The sequence below is a fragment of the Diadema antillarum genome, unplaced genomic scaffold (assembly GCF_040938485.1).
Source record: "Diadema antillarum isolate AM-2024a unplaced genomic scaffold, OU_Dant_1.0 seq00001504_RagTag, whole genome shotgun sequence".
Taxonomy (NCBI): Eukaryota; Metazoa; Echinodermata; class Echinoidea; order Diadematoida; family Diadematidae; genus Diadema; species Diadema antillarum.
This window is the reverse complement of record NW_027272238.1, coordinates 296,545-303,205: the sequence shown is the minus strand read 5'-3', so window position 1 is coordinate 303,205 and position 6,661 is coordinate 296,545. Positions and strand designations below refer to the sequence as shown.

The window sequence follows — 6,661 nt, the reverse complement described above, 5'->3', positions numbered from 1 at the left end:
GCTTTTGAAATTACAATTGTACCTTCATATTGATATCTACTATTGATAGTGGTCATGGATACAACCATTTCTGGTGACGTAATCAGAATATGCCACAAGTTTCATGAGAGTACGCGGCGAGACTCATAAGAATACAAGACAAATTTGAACACCAAATACCAGCAGGCCATAATCTAATATTACTCTTATAACCAAAAAGGATTAACTTCACATCAGTCTGCGGAGCCCTTATTGGCTACCACAGGCATTACTCTATAACAATTGTGCATAAAGAAATTTTCAGTCTAATCTTTGTGTTTGTACGTTTCAGTTGATGTCAATATCATTTTTCTTTCCATTACGTGTTAAAGTTCTGTTTGAGACATAGTGGAATATCTCATTATATTACAATACCATTGTGACAGTCATTCTGGATGCCATTAATTGTTGGCTGATTTGACAAATTTGCTCAACCGAGTTGAATTCAAGAATACGGATTATTGCTTTTAATCACTCGCTTCACTTTATAGCACAATATTTCACAATTTATAAGAAAATATCAAGGAATTTCCGTTTATATAGGACATTTGTAAATATCTCAAAACCTTCAGCACCCTCGAAATGGGATGAGACCATCAATTTATTTTCAAATTTTCACCATTTAGAAAAAATGTTAACATTGGAATTTCAATTTCTGCCAATTATTTTGGCGATCATCTTGGACATCTCATAACCCTAAGGAACGCAAAAATGGCAACAACAAAACGTCGAGGGTGCTGAATAGGGTCTCAAAATTTCAATATTGACAGTTATTTTGGCGGTCATCTTGGAATTCTCAAAACCACCAACTGTTTTCAATTTTACACCATTTAGACCGATTCAGGGGGCCTACATGGAAATTTCCGTTTTTGACGGCCATTTGGGGGCCATTTTGGCGGCCATCTTTATAATCTCAAAACCATTAAGGATGCAAGAGCTGGATCCTGCAGCTTCAAATTCAGCAAACTCAAAATAGGATAAAACCATCAGTTTGTTTTCAATTTTACATCATTTAGAAGGAAAAAGGGTCACTCTACATGTGAGTTTCCATTTTTGGCAGTCATTTTTGTGGCCATCTTTATTATCTCAAAACCCTTAAGGATACACGAGTTGTATCAAGATTCTGATTCAGCACCCTCGAACTAGGGTAAAACCATCAATAGTTTTTCAATTTCTCACCATTTAGAAGGAAATACAGGGGAATTTCCGGTTTTGGCGGCCATTTTGGCGGCCATTTTGGCGGCCATCTTGAATATCTCAAAATCCTCAATGATGCAAGAGTCCCATCAGCCAGATTCGGATTCAGCATCCTCGAAATAGCTTAGAACCATAAATTGTTTTGAACTTCTCACCATTTAGAAGGAAATACATAGGAATTTCCGGGTAATTTGGCTGCCATTTTGGCGGCCATCTTGAATATCTCAATATCCTCAAGGATGCAAGAGTCGCATCATCCTGATTCGGATTCACCAACGTCGAAACAGCTTCGAACTATCAATTGTTTTCAATTACTCACCACTAAGAAGGAAATACATAGGAATTTCCGGTTTGGGCGGCCATTTTGGCGGCCAATTTGGCGGCCATCTTGAATTACTCAAAATCCTCAATGATGCAAGAGTCGCATCAGCAAGATTCGGATTCAGCATCCTCGAAATAGCTTAGAACCATAAATTGTTTTGAACTTCTCACCATTTAGAAGGAAATACATAGGAATTTCCGCGTAATTTGGCTGCCATTTGAGCGGCCATCTTGAATATCTCAATATCCTCAAGGATACAAGAGTCGCATCAGCCAGATTAGGATTCAGCACCATCGAAATAGCTTAAAACCATCAATTGTTTTCATTTTCTCACCATTTAGAAGGAAATACATAGGAATTTCCGATTTTGGCGGCCATTTTGGCGGCCATCTTGAATATCTCAAAATCCTCAAGGATGCAAGAGTTGCATCATCCAGATTTGGATTCAGTACCCTCGAAGTAGGGTAAAAACGTGAATTGTTTTCAATTTCTCACCATTTAGAAGGAAATACATGGAAATTTCCGGTTTGGGTGGCCATTTTGGCGGCCATCTTGAATATCTCAAAACCCTCAAGGATGCAAGAGTTGCATCATGCAGATTCGGATTCAGCACCCCCGAAATAGGGTAAAACCACCCAAAAACATTGGGTGGACGGTAAAACAAGGTTCAGCTTTTGGCACCCAGACTATAAAGGGTAATATGCATGCACATGAAAAAAAAATAAGCACATGTTTTCATGTGCTTGCATACACTTCATTTATGAATAAAGTGATGGTGGAATTTGTCATGAATATGTAATAGAGCATTCCAATCCTGGCCATTGTTCAGGACCATTGTCAGGGTATTAACCACACACTCCCATACATATTACCAATTGACCCATGTGCAAAATTAAAATTTTGTACAGAGGGTTGAAAACAGAGCAAAATCTGAAACCTAACGTAAATCCTTTATGCTATCATTTTTTAAATTACCTCCAACAAAATTGTACACTTTTCAGTTATTAGTCATATCAATGTCAGTTTTATCTGATATATAATTTTTTAATTATTAAGGATCAAAAGTGGGAAATGCTTTTCAAATTCATGAAATTTCTCCGTCAAGTTGTTTTCATTGCAACTGATTAACAAATTGCCCTACACCGACGTAAATGAGCACTGAATTGATCAGTGTTTTAGTAGTGGCAATGATTAAAAAATCATGGGGGCAGTGCCCGCTGCATGCTATAAGGATTAGAAGCAACACTTGCTGTCGGGCGGAAGCTCGGTGGTCTAGTGGAGATGACGCCTGTCCGGTGATCAGGAGGTCGTAGGTTCGAATCCTGTCCGAGTTTGTACGCCCATGATTTTTTTATGATTAATTTATGACTAGTTTATTTTATACAAACCGAATTGATAACAATTATGTATATTCAATTGATGCAATATTAAATTGTTCTTGTTTTGTATGAGCCTGTGTGTTGTCTTGATTATGTAATTTTTCATTTTGATATTTATGTCATACCGTATTATGTATATTTTCCATTTTTGTAAAATCATTTGTAATTCAGCCTCTGGCTGCGATCACTGATATGTTGAATAAAGATAACATCAATAACAATAATAATATAGTTATGGCCGGAAAGTTATTTTTTTAAAGACGCGAACAACGACCAGCTGTGACCTCGCTTTCATTTTCTTTCAGAATAGATATTGACTATGTCTTTTACTTTAGCATCCACAAGGCTTAAAAAGCAGGTAACGATATACTGCACACCCACCACACCCACACAAACACACAATACACACACGGTGCATTGAAGGTGCAATCATTAATTAAATTTGGCTAATATCGCCTAAATTTCTTTTTTTTTTGGCATTATCTTGACAACATGTTATAATAAAACAATCGTTTCAAGTCGCTTCCGCATTTCTTTCCCTCTCTCGCACACGGTAGACATATGGTAATGCTGATATAATAAAGTTCATATAGTCCATGGGCCAGGCCAGATATTGGTACCACCTGAGGTGGCAAATCCTTTGTCGTGTCATTTTGTTTGTTGAGCATAGATATGCTTATCAAGCTATGATAGCATTTCCAATTATATGAGTACTTTTAACCAATTTCGTCTCGTTTTTATATTCCAATACTTCTGAATCGAGACTAATCGACATTAAATGGTTGTAGCGCCCTCTTGATTTTTGTCTTTATTTCTAATGTGGTAAGTACTGTTTTCTTGTAAGCTTTGGACCTTTAAATGCACTAAATTTATCAAAACAAGGCTAAAGTTTTGTTCCATTGTCTTTGTAGTTTGGAAATAACAGCACAATTTGATTCTTTTTTATTCCACATGTCCAATTTATAATGTGGGACAAATCAATTGAATGTCATTTTGTTAATTTTTTCTTTGTTTTCAGCGTATTTTGACTGCATCCCATCCGGTGTTTTTAGTGAAATTTTCATGGTGTCATTTTGTAGAGCATCATATACTGTACATGTGCGCCAAATTTCAGAAGGATTTGTTGAAAAATCTGGAAATTATCAAGGGGCAAATTGTGCCTGTCTTTGGTCACGGAGCGTCAAAAAAATATTTGGTATTGTTCGGGTTAATGGCTGAAATTTATTACTAAGCTACTACTCTGGAAATGCTATTATAGCAAAAAAAAATAATCCTTAGATATATGCCATTTCAAAATGCACAACTAGAACTTGCCACCTCAGGTGGTACCAGTAACCCATTTTTCGGGTCTTGGCCCATGGACTAATACGGGTGAGCTGCTATCATAGCTCCATTATCTTATCACTTTCTTTGTGTATACACTATTCTTTTGTGTGTGTTTGTACGATACTGCACGATTTCGAGACAAGAAATCACGCATGACTTCCTTCCTTGGGTGTCAGTTGACAACAAATGGTTTGTACACATTTAAACTCATGAACCTATAATTGGAAATCTGATACTAGTTAAAGCCAGTTGAAACTTGGCTTCTGTTGGTTTCTATATCGATCATGAATTGTCATAAAAAGAGACGGGTATATAGATGCAATTGTGTATTATATTTCTGTAGGCACTAGTGTATATTAATTAGGAAATGGACACACAAATGATAGTCCCAACATTTATTTTGTACTATTTCGTAAGATGTTTGAAATGTCACGCAGCTACCAAACAATAACGACAGGCTCAATTTTTAATGAAGTATGAATGATGGAATCGAAATAAAAATATTTTATGAAACAACATAAGAGAGAATCTATGGAAACTAGCGGAAATAGACGGAAATAGACAGAGACATCAAAATACTTATAAAGTTAAAGTTAAACATGTTAAAGTTGTTAGTTCGATTTTTCGTATCTTGACTGTGACTGGTTATAAAGACGTCATAACGACGTCATACGTTTGGTAATATATCCATCATGAATATTCATAAGATTTAATCTAATATGCAAAAACTAGAGGAAATCATATGTTTAACTAGAGGGATAACATTTATGATTACACTATATATGCTTGGTTTAAAGTTAAAGCGTCAGAAATTGTACACTTGATTGTTATCTTATTCAAACTAATTCCAACTTGTACGTGTTATGAAGACATAATTTCATATTTTAATTGGGGGTGATTACAAAATTGTGATCTAGTTTAACATAGTAACCATGACATGAGGCAATACAACTTTTTGCCGGCATGTATAAAAACGTGATTCAACAGTCCAGTAATCAGGAATTGGTGGTAGGCACAGGCACAGGCATAGGCATATTGGTTTAGGATTTTGGACTTTAGGAGAAGGTGAGATTAAATTTGTACGTATGTACCTAAAGATGCCCACAGCTTCATTAAATTTAGTAATGGTACACTAATTACTCTGTCTTGGCTCAATAGCGACGTCAAGATGATATCCATTTTCTTTCTTTATTTTCGTGAAGAAGACGTCTTTACGACGTCTTTTTCTGTACCGCTACAAGTAAAAAAACAAAAACAAAACAAAACACGTCGTAAATCAACGTGTAAATGACATGTTTATGACATTATTCTTACGTGACATTTAGTCTTTAAAGTAGTAATTCAAACGTCATTAAGACGTCTTTGTATAACCACCTAGACAGACGTCACAAATATAACGTCTTTTCTACGTCTTCCATTTGAGCAAAAATACGACATTTTGACGCCGGTCTAAAACGTCTAAATGACATCCATTTTTTTATTATTTACGTCAAAAGACGACATATTACGACGCCCTTCTGACGTCTAAATATCTATTATGATGTCTTTTTTACGTTTTCCATTTGAGCAAAAATACGTCTTATTGTCGACAGTTTACGACGTTTTTTGACGACAGTACTGGCGTAAAATGAAAGTCATTCTGACGACTCTGCTATCAGGGCTTTTGATGTATGTAATTTGCTGTAATTAGATCAACATGTAGTCAGTCTAAATTTTGAACGCAAGGGGCTCCCTCGTGTGGGAAAGGGAAATCCTCTCCCAAAGCGTCCAAAGCGCCCTCTCGCGTCGAGACAAGCCCAAGATCTACACAGCAACAACTTGTACGCAGGAGCTCGTCCAAACACTGAATAGCTTTCAGTTTCAGGACACGAACTATCCTCAAATCCAATATGCCAGTTCGGAGTAAGCTTATTATGGGCACATTCGTCCGAATGACCTTTCTTTTTTTTTTCTCTCTCAGTCGGTTATGGGCACTTCACTCGTTTTCAGAGCGATATATACATAAGCTTTACCTGCTAACGTAAGAATTTATGGGATTCATCAATCCTGTTCAAACAAAGAATGAACTTGCGTAGACCAGATGACCAGAATGATCCGTTAATTAACATTTGGGAAAGCATCCATTTCGTTATTTTGCATTGAATGTATTAACGATCGCTTTCTATTGATACTGCCAAATACAACTTTTTATACTGTCAGGTGGATGTGCTTGCAAGCAACCTTTACTAGGATTACATGAATATCATCATAGATGCTTATCCCTGTAAATTTAAACGCCAACATGCTTGTTGGTACGAATTACGAACTCCGAACTGGCTTATTAGGTACAGCCATGGGTACCACTGACACTGGCCCCTTTCCCCTCCTGCGCTTGTCTGTCCATGACAGGACGGTGATTTGATTTAATCGGTAGCGCGTC

The 6,661-nt window shown here is 36.7% G+C and overlaps 1 non-coding gene across 1 annotated transcript; it reads left to right on the top strand.

Moving 5' to 3' along the window:
- Positions 1-2,798: 2,798 nt before the first annotated feature.
- On the top strand, positions 2,799-2,871 carry Trnat-ggu (transfer RNA threonine (anticodon GGU)). The gene has a single exon. It is a non-coding gene; the product is annotated as a tRNA-Thr (tRNA).
- Positions 2,872-6,661: the final 3,790 nt, after the last annotated feature.